Genomic DNA, 19,122 nt, shown 5'->3' with positions numbered 1-19,122 from the left:
ATACGGGAAGATTTTACTTTGTTTATTAATCTTGACTGAGTAGCCACCTGAAACATAAATTTCTGGAAAACTGAAAGGGAAGGATACTAGTGTTTGCAAATTCATCAGCAGCTAATTACAAAGAGAAATGTAATTGACTGTATGTAATGTAGGTAGAGCAGATAATCAGGCAGGTGTCTCCTAGAATGCTGTCATCACTGTCTTGCAGATCATACATATATTAAATGATGCTTGTAAGTAAGTGAAGCAATATGAAATAAATTAGCAGGAACAAGGTAGTGACTGACCCAACAATATTGGTGTGGCATGAAGGCAAGTCAGAATGCCATTTAGAGATGGCATGCTAGCAGTCATTTACATGTTTTACGAGACAGCTTTCCAGAATATTCTCTTGAGTTCAAATGAAATTTTTGAGTCTGGTAGAGACATGTCTGCTTAAAATATTATCTACACTACGCAAGTGGTCTGATTATTTGATTAAAATGATCCCTTCTGGACTGTCATTGTTAGAGTAATAGTTTGCTTGATGTGCATAGTACAAAGCCAGACTACGTGTGAGGATGCAGATAGTTGATGATCATAATAGTGTGTTACCTTCACAGATTGCTGGGTCTGGAGATCGCTATGTTTTTGCGTAATAAATAATGACAATTTGAGCTGTGAGGCAAATATTTCTAATGCATTCGGATTCTTACTATTATTTGATCTGAAGATGTGGTGGACACCCACAATTTCTAATGAAGTCAGCAGGAGGGGCAGGTACATATCACATATGAAAATCAGGTCAAGAAAATTTGGTAGGCAGCTATTTCCAGAGGTCAAGTCGAATGTCAATCCCATAATTAAATTAAGAATCTCATCCAGAGTAGGTATGCTTTATGATATATATAAAATATAATGGAACATTAAGCAATAGACCTATATTATTTAATGATGCTGAGTACCTTACGTGAGGAAAATGTGCTTTTGGAGGCACTCAGAGCTACACAAATTACTAGCACACTGTAGACAGTATGCAGACTTTAACTGTTAGTATGTTCTGATTTATTGCTGTAATGTCCTCATGCAGTAGGTTAAAAAGACAAGCTTGTATTTTATCTCAGGTTGTCCACATGCAAGGTGATCAGATATGCTTTTTCTTATGCTCAAATAGGGCTACTGTTTGTCTGTTATATCTTAATTATTGAGGCAAATTATACTGTGAGAGGTGAGAGTAGTATATTTATACCAAATATTCCTCCCTCAGCCCTGGATTTTGAAAACATATGATGTCCAGTGAAATATTTAAGTGGATGGTTGAAGCTAAATGTATATCTTTGTCTAAGTTGGACCACTGCTAATTTAAGGAGCTATTTTAGATGGATGTGTTAGAATAATCATTGCTATCTTATTTTAGTGTTTGAGGTGGACATTTTTGAAACACGATTCTCATTTTTTACAGTTGAAGCAGAGTGTTAAAAACTGCTGTTTCCCTCAGAACTGAAGTAAATATGGCTAAAGGAGCAATGAACTCATTTATTTATGGCATTTTACAGTGTTTTCATTGCACTGAAACTTAAATAATCCCTAATGGGTTTTACTGTCTGACTGTAATTTCAATTATTTATAGCAGTTAGTAATTAGACCTTCCTCAGATCATGATGTTCTTCAAATTGACCTGTGGATCAAAGTTTTCCCAGTTGTAGCACAGGATAACATTTGTCTGATGTTTTCCAGGCAGTTAGTTTGTGCGCAAGGTCCTGATTGAGCAAAACATTTAAGCACTTGCTTAAAGTTAATACAGATTTTTCCCATTTAAGGGGCTTATCCAGAAAATATCAGCTAAAGCAAAATGATTCAAGATAAGCATTTTCGTGAGTACTGAGCTGAATCGGAGCTCTGAAGATTGGGAATTGTCTTTCTCAATACCCCATGCACACATGGCTTAACAAATTTTTACAATATACACTTAGTAAGTATGATGGGCTGAAGCACAAGTAAATGATATTCTATATTGCTGTGCCAGAACTGAAACTACAGAACACTAAATCACAGAGATTATTTGTCTGGAATAGACTTGAATTTTGAAGTCTCCACTTTGGAAAGACACTGAGTTTACTGAAACAAAGTAGTTAATTCTCCAGGTAAAGGCAGGACAAGTTTTATTTCTCAAGGAATTTATATTCAGTAGCAAATTACACTCTGATACACAGCTGTAAAGAACCTGGGGCGTCAACACTCTGGGAAGGGAAAGTTCTGAAGGCCAAAATTCAAGAACAGTGATTAAAATCTGTTTTCACTTTTAATTAATAGTTGAAATGCAAAGCAAGGGGCAATCCTTTAGACTTGCTTCTTTTTCCATAGCAGACTCCCAATCAGTATTACTCTGGTGATGTCAGATGAGTTAGTTATTCTTCATTTATATAACATGAGGAGGAAAAATGAATCCTGCAGCGTAACACACATACCTGGAACCTTAAAAGTTTCTTTCGTACTTTTGAATGTGTTTGTCATCACTTTTTTACTCCTTAGGGTACAGTCATGTGAGCAGAACATAGATGTTCTTCCAGGATTCCAGCACGGAGATATCAGAGCAATGTCCTGGAGAATTTTTCTAGCACAGGCAGTATGACTGAGTTCATAAATACTACATACTCCCAAGTGAGATTAAATGGGTATGCCATCATTTCACAGATTGCTAATATCATGCTACAGCCTCGATGAGAAAGGCAAGAGAAACAATTATTGATTTTTCCTGCAGGACTGTAATTACTGCTAGTCTGCTTTTTGTATCCTGAAGGATGTTGCAGTAATGATTTTGCTTCATACAGGCCATTCATTTCTAATGACTTCTTCATTTGAGATTTGATTTTTTTCACCTATATTCTTGCTTCTTTGCATATTATAAACAATTACAGCATAAAACATAAAATGTACATATTAAAATTATAATATATATATATATATTCTAAATTAAATTGTATTCACTAAATAAACTTGGAGATATGTACCACAGTAACCCATTATTTTTCTACTGATTTTTCTATCTTGCTTTGTGCAAACAGTCATGTTGTACTTCTTAATCTTCTCACCAAAGGAAGAGGTCAGTGTGCCCCTTCACAAACAGGATACAGCCTTATATATATTTTACATTATTTGTCTGGAAGTAACTTTGCATGGAGTACTAAACTCTGGCAACACAGTAGTATGTGAAGCATTGTATCAGTTTGTGAACTGTGTCTCTCTTAACAAATACCCCACTGAATCCTGTCACATTTAGTATCTCAAGGATGTACTGTCACCCTTGCTCAAGGAAAGTAAAGTCCTGTGCACATCAGTAAAGTAAAATACTACTGCACAGGCGTGAAGATGAATTTACCAGTGAGAACCCTTTATGTCTAATGATCATCATTTCTTTCTCCATTAAGAATTTTAGAAAGAAATACACAATCTATTTCTGTTTTGTTTTGTTTTCTAGGATCTAGTGCCTTTGGGTTCTATACCAAATAATGAGTGGTAGCATAATCATTACAAAATGCTGATGGGTAAATGCTTTCACTGTATGCAGGCAAATCTTGGTGCTGCATATATCTATAGTAAGAAAAGTTGTCACTGTTCTTATGACAACAGTACAATGAGTAGATTGTCTCAATTTGACTGTTTAGCCTGAAAATTAGGATTAAGCTGATAAAAAATATTTGTTCACCTTGACTACGCGAAACAAAATAAAACTACAGTTTGTTGTTTCTACACTAAAACTATATATTTTTTTTTCACTCTCATCCCAATTTATGCACAGAGAAGGTGAAATCAGGTAAAGAATATCCAAGTCCTTGATTTCAACCAACAGTAAGCAGGGGATAAGTTTATATAGGGTCAAGATCTGCTCCAGAGGTTACTTCACAGCATTCTGGTTAGCCCTCTGGACTGGTTTATCCTTGAGAAAGGCTTCTATCTTCCCACAGGATCATGGGTGACCTGCTTGTTAACTTAGGCATCTAAATTAAAGAAGTGAAGTTATACAACAAAAATATTCCCCCAAGCTACTTCATCCCCTTATATGTCCCACAGATTCTGGTCTGAACTTAGAGAGGTGGAATAGAAAAATCTGATGTAATGTTCACCTACATTATCTTCTGTTAATCACACTTCCATTCTTTTCTAGTCTTGTCTAGTCTATTGTTCTAACCATATTTGTTATATACAGTATGCATATTGATGTGCATTATATAGATATTATATGGCTAGCTGCACATTATGTATATATAGTGAAATATATATGGCACACTTAAGTACAAATATATATTGAATTTGAAGTTCCAGCCTTTGTGCAGATATCTGTAGAAACAAATCTCAGTTTTCTGTTTTCCCCCCCATCATATTGAGAAAAGATACTGTATCAGAATGGTTAGGTAGAAAAGCATTTAGACTTCAAAATGAAAAGCATCTCATTCCTCTTGTTATCACTGTTTTTAAGTAATACCCCTACGGATAAGTTATACCTATGATAAAGGCTTCCTAGATATTCCCCTAAAGGAGGTTACCTTTGTGGAGGCTGAGAAGAGCAGGAATTGGAGCAAGGGGTGGATAGGGGATAATATCATATTTATGTGATGCACAATTTGCTTTAAACCGTGTGTGTTGGGAAGAGATGAGAAAGAAGAAGGCAGCACTCGACTGAGAAATGAATCTAAGAACTGGCAAAGTAAAATGAATTTTTGATAATAAACAAAGAACTGAGGGAGGAAGTGAATGAAGCATCAATGAAAATATTGCTAAGGCAAATGGATGCCCCATTAGTGATGGCTCTTACAGAGGTAATCTCTTAAAATGCCATTCTCCAGAGAAAGCTTTCCTCCAGTAATAATAGCCAGGCAGTTCTTAACAGAATTGTTTGGATAAAAGCACTCTTCTTTCTTTGTCAAGGCCTTAGATATTCCCAAGCTTCCTTTGTGTGGTAAAGCAGCTTCCTTTGTGTGCTGGAAATGTTGCATAATGGTCAGGCCTTTTTATTTCCAAGACATATGGGCATTGAAGAGGTTTGTGGGTTTAGTGACTAAAATGTACGAAGGGGAGGTATATAAGGGTGCAATAAGGACACAGCTGTGGAACATTCAAGCAGTGCAAGTGCAGTTCCAATGTCAGAAAAAGGAATGGGCTAGAAAATATGGAAGGCTGGAGCCAAACTACTCATTGTCTGGACAGACAACTCTGTTTAATTCCTGAAGGGAGAGCAAATGTCCAAGAAAACTGTTTCTCAGGACACAGGACAGAGGCTTTGCCTGATGTTTCTCCAGAAGGAATTAGTCTGACTGCTACCTGTGAGCCTGTACCACTGAAATGATCTTGTGTGTATACTCCCCTGGAGAGTGAGTCCTGGCAACACAGCTCGTGATTACATAGTAATGGCTAATTCACGCGTCAGGAAATCCATTCCCTGGCATCTTGTGGCCATAGAACTGAAGATGGTGAGTAAATTAATCCAGACTGTTCTAAGCCCTAGACTATTAAGTTGTCTCCAATTGAAAAACTGACTCTCACTAATATGCTATGAAAGAATAAAAACAAAATAAATAAAAAGTTGACATTATAAATGTAGAATATTTTGCACAAGCACAGATTTTAAGACATTTCTATTCTATTTCTTACATATGGCACAGGTGGGAAAAAATGTCATGAATATTGATTCACCCTGGAGTTTTAAATACGGGGAATTAAATAGAAGGGTATACATGATTTTAAAGGGTATTACAACTCAAAATCTCATAAATGCCAAAGAATGGATACTGTCTGTAACCGACTTCTATGAGTCCTCTTCATCTTTAGAAAAAAAGACCACAGAAATTCATAATTGTGGAATGAAGAAACATAACGAAGAAGTAAATGACATGTTTTGATGATGTTTTATGAACTTCTTGTTTCATTCATGGCTTGCTTTAAAAATGTTTCTGTTTCCAATATTTTATCATGCAAAAGGAGAAAAAAGCAACATGTCTAGGTTTTAAAAATGGCATTCAATGTTCCCAGACTTCCACTAATATTTTATTAGGTCAGTCTCAAAGCTCACCCTCTAAACTTGCCACATTCTACTTCAAGCAATTGTGGAGTTTGTGCAAATAATGTGACCTCTTTCAGCTCCAGACTCACAAACTGTGATCTAACAGCAGTAATGATCTCTGAAAAGTAGAAAGTTGTTGATGTTGCCTTCTTGAAAATTTCATATGCCCTGCAGCTTTGCCTTGAAGTAAGCCCCTTGGGTGAGTTACATCACTAACGATCACTCCCTTTTCTTCCTACCTACCCGATCAAAGCAATGTTGCATTGCTACTCTTACCAATTTGTACATTTGACTGGCAGGCCATAGATCTATATTTTTAATGAGATTCCAAATTTATTCTGCTTTGAGGTGAACTCCGAACTCTTATTATGAACTTCGATCCTGAAAATACTCACACATACAAATAAAGTCTTCACACATGAGCAGTTCCATCAAATTCAAAAGAGAGCATATGTATAAACTAAGCTGAACACGTGCAGAACTGAGTTAAAAAGGGCTCACGCATCTAACAGTAGCTATCCCTATTCCTGCTACCCCTCCTACAAACCAAAATAAAGATTCTTTATCTCTGATTGCTTATTCCTAATAAGGATATTAAGATGGAAACTCAAAATTTGCTTAATTAAGTATATGCCAAGTTGAAGCAGATATTTATTCTTCATTGCAGATCTCCTAGGATCATCTGGAAAATATTTATCTGGAATATCAGAGGCACACTGAAGCATGCCCAGTATAGCCTGAACAGACATGAACTCACTTCTTGGGAGCTCCATGCAAACTATAATCTAAGTAACTGCTGATAGTGCAATACCACACATGCTTTTGAACTCTTCTGACAGGCAGAGGGCAGGACTAGTGCTATATGAAAGCAATCACATGGCTTTTGAATCAGGGCCAGCTTGAATCCAGCTGCCTTAGAGACCAAGAACTCACATCTTTCCACAAAACAGAGTGGTCATAGCCCTAAAGGTGCTATAGGGCATCTCTAAGCATATTGCCAACTCTATGTTCCAGTGGCAAATGCAACAGACCCTCATGACTTTCTTTCTCCTTCCTGACCTGCTGTGCCTCCTCCCCACCCATTCCCGGTTCACAGTTCACAGTTACTCTAGGTAGGAATGCAGAAGCAAAGATTCAAGCGATAGACTCATGAAGGGAATTCCCCTTAACCAGGAAGCATTCCTTTGCTCTCTACCTTTCTATGACAGGTAATCTAGAAGTCAACACCAGCAAGGATAAGCTTAAGTTTTACTCATACTGAAGAGACTGTTGAACTCAGGCTTTTGTGGCAAAAAGGTGAACTGAACTAATCATATTATTTTTCTGCTTAATTATAAAGGAAATTATTGATGCTATAAATAAAAAACAATCTAATAAAAATATTGCATGATGTTTCTGCCCCCATGGAACCAAACAAACTAGTCCCAGCTAACATTATATAACTAAATAGTAAAAATGTGAGCTAGTCACAAAAATATTCTTTGCAGTAGCAGGATACAAATTGGTTCATTTCATCATAGAATATGTCTGTCATATATGTGATAATCAGGTACTTTTAAAATATCTTAATTAAGGCAGATAAATCCTTTACTCAGAATTACAGTTTTACAACACACATTTTTAAGTTTAGAAAGAATAGTTATTGTCACCAAGTATAAATTTTTTCAAAACAGAGAGGCCACTAGATAAGGAATATCATACTGAACTCAATATATGGAGGTTTCCTTATTGTCATGCACATTTACTTTTTATTGCACATATACTTTTCTATTATTACTTTATAAGCTGATATTGCTAAGCCCAAAGGAGATTGATTGTCTTTAAACCTGAATAAAGGAATGGAAAGAAGCAGGATTTTACCAAACTTTCCATTTCACAGGCTGTCCATTTCACTTCCTGAGTTTCACACTCACAAGGCCCAAGAATGTTCAGCACTGAAATGCAAATTATCTTCCACGTGCATCTTTGGGCTTGACTCTGGGATTCAGTCCTCTAATTTCACAATATAACCTTATCTAGAGTGAATAAGTATGTCTGTATTCTTGTAAACCATTTTAGAGGTTTTACAGAGAGGCTACTCTTTTCCTAAAAATAAAACATTTGGCATCTGCTGTTACCGTTGATGTCCTCCTCAAAATAATGTAAAAATGGCATTACTCATCAGTATTATTCTTTTTTTTTCTCTCTTATTTCTATATACTTTTTCATAAGCACTTCCAGATAGTCAGCTCAAAAATGTAGCTTAGATCTGTAGACAGGGTATGTACAGAGGTAACACAAAATTATTCTGAGTTTTGGAAATCCATCTCTGGGAAAAATGTCAGTGTCCACATTTGTTCAGTCATAAACAGATTTTGACAAAATGCGTGTGCAACTATTTATGAAGCTACTTTGTAACAGCATGTTTCTCCATCTAACTCTGCTGTGACCATCTTTCTATCAGGTTTAGCTAATGAAAGGAATCCTGTTTTGGGCTTTTCTACATTTTAAATACTCTCTTAGTTTATTGCCCATCCCCATTATTGTTTTACAGCTGTGCTTTCAGGACTTGCTTTTTCTCTGCAGCTTATAAGCAGAAATTTGACCCTTACTTGAGGGTCCTCATCAGGCCCATTTAGCTGTAATATCCAATAAGGACTGTTTGACTGTAAATCCGCTAAGGTGAGTGTCTTGCCAACTACGAATTACTATCCTAGAACAGTTATTGTCAAGTAGGATGACAACAGAAATTAATCTTATTATTTTCTCTATTTTAAGATAATGTTCATGTGAAAAAATACTATTGCAGAATACTGTTTTCTAATAAACATACCTTTTATTTTTAATTACTAACATCACAGCCATAAATTTATCAGTCTTTGCTCTGTTTTTAATAATTGCATCCTCAGATAAAATCTATTATCCTGTAAAAACATTTATCTTCTTTTAGTGACTGCAGGTTTGGTCCTTGACAAGATGAGGAATTTCAACAGCAATCTTGACCCCCTTGTGAAACAACGTTTTTCAGTATGACGCAAATCTCAGCCTCTTCATCGGCACTTGTGAAACAGTTGACTCATACACCTACCTCTTCCCATACTCATTCCTCGTAAAATCACAAGGTTCATTCTCCCAAATAAAGGTCAAGGTAAAACAAAACAAACAAACAAACAAACACAAAACAAAACAAACAAAAGAACACTGTTTCAGCATGAAGACAGGATCCAAATAGTAGTTTGCATCCTGGAGTTTTTCTGGTTTCTCTGAATTGCTGGTGTACTCCATTTTTCTTCAGTTTATTGTACACTGTTCAGTTTATTTGAAATGTTTTTTAAAATTTTTATTTGTGTCTTGGAAGTACTGCTAACCTTTGATCTAATTTCAAGAATTCTACCATAAAAAACAAATATTTCTTCTTGAAAATATTTCAGCCACCAAAACTTGAGGCCTTGCAATTATGTCATGATCTGGAGAGTAAGGAAGGAAGGAAGGAAGGAAAACCAAAAATGCTGTATTTAAGTTACCCACATGGTTCAGAGTCTACCAGAGTCTAGAGTCATCTTCACAAAGAGTGAGGAAGTAAAAAGCTACTGTTAAAAAGTTTTGTCTATTTCCACATCGGGAATCAGGGGTAATCCATCTATGGGGAAATTCTTTCTTTCCCATTGCTCTTCATTATTCGGGCTAGCAGAATTCCCTCACGTAACCTCAGGTTGATTTCAGTATTTTATTTTCAGGGTGGAGTGTTACCACGATTTCTGTGTGCTGTTAGAGTCGGATTGTGAAATAAAGGGTGAGAGAGCTCAGCTGTGTAATTCTGGCACAATGAGCAGTTTCAAGGGATCAGAATCTTTGTTATGATTTAGGGTGAGTCACCTTGGAAACTCTCCCAATTTACATAGAAATCTTTTTTCTTTCTTTTTTTTTTCTCCTCTTCCCACAGTTATTCCTTCAGTCTGTTGAAGCTCAGGCTCTTACCCACAAGTAAGTTAGAACACAACTCAGGAAGCACATTTCCACCTGCAACCTCCTTATCTAGGAAATAGGAAATATTACTTCCTCCTTATCTTCAGGATATGTGTGATGGCACAGTTAATGAGCTGATTTTCTAAAGATTCGGGGCTCACTTTGCAGTCTTAATTGGGCCTAGTATAAACACAAAGTGCTGCTGCAATGCACAGTGAGTATTGCGCAGGGGAGTATGTTTTAATAAATATCTACAAACACTGACCCCATAAAAACACCCACAGGTGTTTTCTTATTTTCAATTTTTATATCACTCAGAAAAAATCATGAGACTTCTCACTACTCAGAGTTTTGGTATCTGGAGGCCAACCCAGTAATTTGCTATGACCCATGGGATACTGTCATACAAAGAAAAATCCAACATGTGAACCGGTTGCCTGAAACAGAAAGCATGCAGAAAATGTCAAAGCCCAAGGAATGAACATCTTTGCCAAAAAAGTAAAAATAGTTTATTGTAAAATAACTACGGAAAGGTTACAATTTTTCTGCCTGATATATTTGCCATATTATTAGAGACATATGCATGTTGTGGAAACATGCAGATGGCCACTTGATCTAGTAGTTTTTAAGGAAAAAAAAAAAAAGAGGAAAGAAATTACTCTGGGACAGAGTGTGCTGTCCCCATACACACCTGTGAGTACTTGATCATTAGTCAAACCAACTTCAATACTATTATTTATGGCAGCCAGGTACTTAAGTTGCTGTGTAACTTTAATACTAGGATACATAAGTATGGAAATCCTCAGCACTGAGAATTACACAATCTTTATTTTAAGTATATAATTAAACAGTGTTTCATGTTCTTACTATTCACTATAGTTATAGTTAGTTTCGATCTTGACTCTCTCTGCAAGCAAAAGAGTACTTCATTTTAAAAGAAATCTTGTCAAAAGGATTCCTACCCAAAACTCACTCTAATTAAGATACATAAATGTTGCTTTTCCTATCAGGGAAAGTATTCTACTTTAGGCAGAACCTTTCTATTTTCTCTTAAATAACATCTTAATCAAGAGTTCAGCACTTCAGCTGATTGCCTTCTCAGTGTTTAAAGCCAGATCTTCCACCTGCCAGCTCTTCTAGCTAAGTGATTCGTTGATATTGCAGTGCTTGTACTTACTGTTTTGCGAGCAGTTTGCTGTTGATCAACACAAGCTTCTTACTATCATATATCACCGTTACCTTCAGAAACAATTTAAATAAATGTATGTGGCCATGGGGAGGATCGCATTGCAATCTCAGGCTGATTGGAGAACAATTAAGCTTTCTCCAGGAAAAAAAAAAAAAAAAAGCAACAATGATTTGATTAACTTATAGATAGCCATCTGCTACTATATCTCAGCCTGAAGGAGAGAATAGTTCAAAAGGCAATGGCTGGATTTCATTTAAAAGACTAATAAGACAACATGTTCTCTCCCCCCTCACCCTGCCAAAAAAAGTAATAATTACACTTATAAAACTCTTAAACAAGAGTTTTCTACTTACTTATGTAACAGGTATGTCAGAAATCACCTGTTTTTATCATGTTTTATTATAAATATCCCATTAAAAACATTTTCAAGGGCATATCCATTCTTATAAGCTACAGTTAAAAAATTCAGAGAAGTCTGTTAATGTTATTCAAAATGTGTTTTCTCTACTTTCTCCATGAAAAAGTATATAAAATCACTTTTTCCCATCTCACAGTTTTTGTTGAGCTGTATGCCTAGGCCATGTCGACTGTAACAGGTTTTAGCGGTAGTGATTCCAATCTCTCAGGATCTCTAGGAAGATCTTCTTTGAGTGTAAAGCCTGGATCCATTGTACAGATCCATTGTTTTTATGTGATTATTTAGGCTCTAATGCTTTGTAGATATTCTGCAACAAAGAAGAACTACAATCTTTATTCAGGCAATCTGATATAGCAGTAATTATGATAAAAAGAGCATGAAAATTGGAAAAAAAAAAAAAAAGCAATGAACAACTTTGATCACTTTCTGGGGCTACTGGCATCTTCAGCAGTTGCTGAAGAGTAGGTGCCATGATGTCTATTAGACATACCCACTATAGATAGTTTATTTAATCAGCCATTGCCGTGTTTGTATATCTTCAGCTTTCTTTCTATTCTATATTCTAGATTTCTTAGAGAGATATTTCCCATTATTTAGCACAGTGAAGGATTTCTATCATGCCATATAGTTCAGTAAGAGGTTATCATGGAAGGCCAGCCGCATGCGCCATTGAGCAGAAAGGGGCATTAATCCTTTAACTGCAGCTTGCACAAATCACCATAAAAAAACTAAGTCCCCTGTTAGTCTAAGTAAGTCCACTACAATACTTTGGGAATCAGTGTTTTTCATATAATTGATCCTTCTTAAAGGAATAAAGTCTGAATTTATAAACTACTGAGATTCAGAAAAATGAAGATTTATAAAAAAGAGACAGAGAAAGAGAGAGGAGGATATTTATTTGCAAAATGAAAGTTTGGGCCGAAGAGAGTCACAATCTTCCTCATCTTTAGAAGGCTCTAAGCCACAAAAAAAAGAGGGAAAAAAAAGTTGCACAAAAAAGGCAATACTCATTTTAATATGCGTAGTATATTGTCATATTTGAACAATTTACTCTCATATGTTACCTCTTCATAAACATTGATTTTTTTTGGCATTTCACTAGGAGCTTGATTTAATTTCCTTCTTCCCTGCCTCACATGTGCACACAGACAGACACACACACACAAAAACACACAGACTCACAAAAATCTGTAGTGTGATGTAATGAACTAATGTCGGTTTAAAAAAAAAAAAATGAGACAAAGTGAGATAGTGCAAAGAAAGTAGTCCCTTAGATAAACTCTACCAGTAGTCACTAATAGGGCTTCAAAAAATAAATGCTGACTGAGTATTTCTGCATTCTGCAATCTTTTCCTGTTCAGAAGAAAATCAGCAGGACTTTATATGTGTGTTCCAGTGTTTTACTGAAGTAGTCGTGCACTTGACTTTGAGTGTTTCCATATAGCAATGCAGCAAAGCCTCATGCCCCACTTCATAATACGGGTTGAGTGGTCACAGTTCTTTATGGCTCGTTACATTGATGACTGAAATCATACAAACGTTTGCACATCTTAAAGACTTTGACAGGCAAATTACTTCATAGGCCAGTTATTTCATGTCATCAGTGTAATCAGTGATGCATAATAAAACATAGCATGCATGTTAGACAAAAGGCTGCCCAAACATACAGAGCTTTTATTCACTGAAATTCTAGCCTTATGGAAAGACAGCATTAAAAGAAGTCTGACACTATGGAGAAGGATGAGTTAGATAATTCTCACTGAGATGATCAATATAGAAAGAGACTTATGAACTGAACTTCAAGAAATCTAAATAACTAAATGACCAAAGGACTTGCAGAGGTTTCCCGATGTTCTCTTCCCGATCCGTCCTGAGAGGCTTGAATGAAAAGCTCCGCAGTCAACGCAGTGACAGACATTTCCTTCCATTGCCTTCAGACAATTTTAGTGATTCCCTCTTCATGGAAGTACTAGTTTAGAGATTCAGAATGAGAAGGGAGAATAAGGTGTCTCTAGTCCCTGAATAAGTAATGCCATGTTATGTCTGAAGTTGTGAAGGTCTTAATACTGAGCCCCACAGAAGAAAGTTTTAATTTGCCTTTTAGAGCTTGGACACCTATTTCCAATTTTATAGAGAGAAAATGAAATACACAAGGCAAAAGACCTTGAAGTTGTCACATTGATTCATGAAATAAATATGCAAATATTCAGCTCTTTCATCCGCTACTAATATCTTTAACAAAAAGGATAATATTTTAAAAAGGATTTGGTAAAAAAAAAAAAAAAAAACAGCCAATTGCCTTCGCAAAAATCTAGGCAGCCTTACTGCTGCTGCCAGGGTAGGGGCAGGTACCTGCGATATTTGCAAAGGGTGGGAGTGGGACAGTAGCTTTTAGAAGTCCTTTCCATTCCTGCTGTTACACTTTTGCTTGCATCAGCAGAAGCAGTTTGTCTAACTCTTCAGGGATCTCTTCTTTATCTTGGTTCACACTCTCTCTACCAACCTCCTTCCCCCCTGCATTTCCTGTAGTAAAAAAGATCTGTTCCTAACACTAATCTGTGGGATGAAAAAATTAATTCTGCCTGCACTGCTGAGAAGCTCTGACCTAGCACTGGATTTAGATGTAACAAAACACGAGACAGCAAGTTAACACATATATTGTATGTATCTGTGCTCTCCACACCTAAGGGTCCATGATTTTCAGATGAACTATAATGTTTACATCTTCTAACTAAAGGTTGGCACATTCTGTAACCAGTCTCATTTATTCTGACCTGGGAAATTCTGTGAACTGAAAGGAGGAAAACAATTAAAACATTAATTGCCAAAATACTGAGCTGCTATCATTTAAGCCCGTTCCAAAGGTCAGGCCTACCAGTGTGCCCCGGCAGCAATGGAGCCCAACAGCCTACCGGGCCGTGTCAAAAGGACCATAGACAATTGAAGCAGTTGCTCCACTTTACCTCACATTTGTTAGAACACTGGAATCCTGCACCCAATTTTGGGTCCTCAAGACAATAAGGGTGTGGATAAACTGGAACAAGGTTGCTGGAGAGACAGTATGATGGTTGGGGGCCTGGAGCACCTGCCCTGCAAGGAGAGGCTGAGGGACCTGGGAGCAGAGACACTTTGTGGGGACTGAATACCAGGTCCCCAGTGCCCACAGGATGTGGCTGGAGAGGCAATGGGCATAGATCAGACTAAGAAAGTTTTCAAATGGATCTCAGGAAACAGTTTTTCCCATCAGAAAAATTAAGCTTTGGAACAGGTCGTGCAGAAAAGTTTATGAATCTCTGTACTCTGGAGCATCCAAGACTCACCTAATAAAGTCTTGAGCAATCTGATCTGCATTCAGTGCTGACCCTGATCTGAAAAAGAGACCTCCTGAGGCCCCTTCCAACCCAAATTATTCTGTGGTCTGCAGTCCGAAGTGAGCTAAGAACTGCAGAGAGTTAAGCAAATGAGAAATGGATGGATAGAAACACATAGAATATATTACTAGCGTGCACAGTATCTTTTACAGTGCTTTGTCTTTTTTTTTTATTCATTCTGAATGGTCATAGCAAATACTTGAATGCCAGTGCTAAGAATTAAAAATTAAATTGCTTTCTTCAAGAGAGAGAGGTTAAGAGAGTTTGTTGTTTGTTTGTTTTTAATTTCTTTCTGCTTTTTAGCAGGAACAACATGTTATTCAGAAAAAAAAAAATGCCAGAAATAGCATGGATTTAAAGCTGTCAAAGTAATCCCATAGATCCACAGTGTAATATAGAATTAATGCCCTTGTCTTTTTTTTTTTTTTTTTTTTTTCAAATGGGATTAACAAGGAAAGGATTAAAAAGAGTAGACTGCCGAAGTGAAAATGGGACAGGTGGCCATCCTTTTGATTTATTGTCTGACATTTTTCTTGCTAGCTGTTTCCCTCCTGATTTAATTAGTCAGTTCTAGTTCATGATTTTCAAGTGATCTTTGTTTACAAGAGAAGACCATCATTTTGAATTCTAAATTCTTTAGTTTTCGTGAGTTCTTTAATTCTTCTTTCACCTTCCCTCAAAAAAATAAAATCTTCATTTTTAATTTAACATACCGGTTCTAGATTAGCTCAGGGATCATTTAAAGTCTTGTGAGATCTTATATCAACAGCTGTTATTACTTGCTACCTAAAATTATTTTAAAGTGATGGCTTGATGAAGACCCCATCTAGAACAACTGAAATTCTTCAGTTTAATACATAGGTGGGCCCAGGCTAACATGGGATAAACATAATGTGCTTGTGCTGCACTTTTAGAACATGTTATTTCATATCTGATGGTTAGTTTTTTATCCCAGGTATATGAAACTGTAATGGTTATTTGGTACTAAATATAAAAAGTATTTTAATTACAATCCAGATCCTCTGGCCAGGTCATGAAGCAACTAACACAGCACTAATTGGCAGCTAGGTTATATGTACAGACCAAAACAATGGTGCAATAAACATTGCTGCTTTGGTTGCAATGGTAAAGTTAGATAAAAGTAGTACTGAAGGCAGTATGGCCTATCTACCTGGTATACAAATTTGAGTATGTAGCCATGAATCTCTAGTGTGTTGTTTCATAATAGACTAAATTTCTGCAGCTTTAGCACTCATCCAAAACCTGTGGCAACATCTCTCACCTGCTATTGTTTTCTTATTCCATCTATATTCACGACAGCACAGCCAGACATTGGCTTCGATATGATAGACATACCCTATTTCAGTTTCAGTAGGGAAACACAGTTTGCATAGTGGAAACTATTCTCACCTGCTGTGATGAGAGTAGAGAAACGCTGGCAAACAGCACTGGAGGAGGGGAATACTTGCACAATAGGCAAAGCGGAGGAGGTGGGAACCTCACAGGGCATTTGCTTTAAATTTTTAGGGTAGTAAAAAGTGTGCAGTTAATTCTGCAACTAAGTTATGGTAGATAAACCAGCAGTTTTTGTGAACACTGAAGTCAAAGTAAGAGAAGGCATGTCTTTGTTCTGCTTTTTCTTATGTGTAATGAAACAACAGAGATAATAAAGTATTTAATTGTGTAAGAAATCACACCCACTAGTTATTTTAAAGAGGATAGAGAGTAATTGTGGGTGTTAGTGAGGGTAAAGACCACCTGATGCTTTTTTATATCACAAATGCCCACAGTATTCACTTGTAACAACTTACTTATTTTGCTGCTCTGTTTTGAAACCTGTGCAAAGGAAACAGAATCTGAAAACTTAACAAGTTTGGTCGTTGGGTTTTTTTGCCTTATTCCTGCAGTGAGATTTCTTGCCAGGTGAGTTCTTTTGTCAAGCTCTCTCAGCTCCATTTAACAGGCTTCTACATGTTCCAGAACTTGAAAGACGCACCCAACATATCATCAGTGTTCCCATCACTGGCCATGTTGACACTGGCTTCCTCCCAGATCATGCGAATGTCTTCTTTTTTTTTCCCTCTCCTCCTTTTTAAAACCTTCCATAAAAGAAAAAAAAAAAAAAGAAAGAAAAAAAAAAGCTTAGCATGGTATGTAACATGCATTATTCCCATGTTAAGTGTTCTAAGAGCCCAAAGGAATAAAAACATAGAAGCAGCAAGTAGGACACTCACCAGAAATAGTAGCAAGCAATATAGCTTTTAGCATAACAGTTTAAAATGAATAAAGGCATGTAGTTCAGATCATGGATTCTGATTAAATATATTGGGGTTCCTCAGCAATGCCTTTTTTTTTTCCTGATTCAGCAAAGAACTACACACATGATTAGGAAAATAAACATGGAAACAGTATGTAAGCTTCAGAACACCCATCTGGTTGCTTACAACATCTTGCTAAATTAGGGAGCTGACATTAGTTTGCAACTTTATTGGTATAGGGTTTTACACTCAGTTTGCTGGAGATGCAATTTCATCACTCCAGTGACTTTTCTTCCGGTGATTTTTTATTCTGTGACAAAGGTTTAATTCCTCATATATGGGGGAGAATTTGACGACAGAGGCCAATCCAGATGTATTTGTTTCGTTTCTAAATGTGTTGACACATTTAGAAATTTATTTGTTTATGCAATTCAGAGTTATCTCTCATAGAGTCTGGTATCCCAGCAAAATAAAGTATTAAAAATGCTTATATTTTTATGAGTGCCTTGGTACCAGATTTGAGGACAAGAAATGAGAGGACCAGTGTTGTATAGCAGTAGAGAGAATAATTTTTTTTCTAAGAGAAAAAAAAAAGCTCATGAAAATGTCATCATATAGTTATTTATTGTTTCTAAACTTTTTTCTGGATGAAATCTGCAAACAGGAAGATGGTTTTCCTCACTGCCAAGTTGGAAAACACAATGTGGGAGAGTCAAGGAAGACTTATATAACTAATTAACAAGAAATTAATTTTATCAAAACCATTAGACTCTCATTACCCATACAGCTGACTTATCAGTTTTAAATTTATTCTTTCCTGTGTCCTACATCGTCTCCCCTACTGTTGGTTACATCCACCTTTTGTTTCTTGTCATTTTGGGAAAGGAAAAGTGTCTTTGCATGTGTCTACATTACCTGTCTTGGTCTAGATTAGGCACAATTGTTATGCAAATAAGAACATCAATAGAAAAAGACAAATATAAACAAAGTACTCAGGCAAGATGCTATTTCTGTACATTATTTAAAGCAACTAATTTAAATCTTTTCAGTCACTCATTTAGTAGACAAATATTTTACTAGCATTTGTGGTCTGTAATAGTTTTTCTCAGTGCATAAAATGTAGCTTTTAGGATGACATAAGTTTGAGACTCCAACAGGTGAGTAAAGATATTTTATTCAGCCAACTAATCAGCTTCTGAAATCGGACACCTTCGAAACTGGGTGAGGTTTTTTAAGGAGCATTGGGAAACTTCATATTGCTTCAGAACTTTGAAGATTAGTTTTATTGCAATGAAAGCCAGAGGGTTTACATGTGAACATTAAAAACAGACAAGGTTTAATATAAAGAATAAATCTTGCAGACGCCATACATAATTTCTACTTTGGGATTATTATTTAATGACATGATGGAATGAAAGGCTTTGCTTTTATTTGTATGATATTCTCTCTTAGAGTGGATGCTCAAGGCAAAATCCTGGCTTGCTATGCAAGGTGTGCCAAGTAGGGGAAAGAACATAGGCGGCTTCTTCCTTTTCCTTGTGCACCTGTACAGGTCTGGGGCAGGATGGCACCATGAGCGCTGTGGGACTTCAAGTGGAGACAAGGGCTGGCAGTATATATGTGAAATTAAGGACATGATTACAGTGCTAGTTTGTAGAAAGGCCCCCCCCTCCCTGAATGCCTGTGGGAGTCTGCCCAAGGGCATGTCTACACCATGCGACAAAGCACAGGGCTGCAAAGCCCAGACTAGGAGAGAGATGAGCAAAATGCACACCAAGCGGCACAGGCACCACAGTTTAGTGATATATCCCGATCCACAAACACTGCCAGAAGAGGCTCTCCAAAAAAAACAAAAATAAAAGTGACTAGCAGCATACCAGCACAAAGAAATGTCCATGCTACCC

This window comes from Tinamus guttatus, unplaced genomic scaffold, assembly GCF_059628265.1.
Source record: "Tinamus guttatus ecotype Peru unplaced genomic scaffold, ASM5962826v1 Tinamus_guttatus_pri_ptg000138l, whole genome shotgun sequence".
NCBI classification, from domain to species: Eukaryota; Metazoa; Chordata; class Aves; order Tinamiformes; family Tinamidae; genus Tinamus; species Tinamus guttatus.
Note: the sequence above shows the minus strand (reverse complement) of the source record.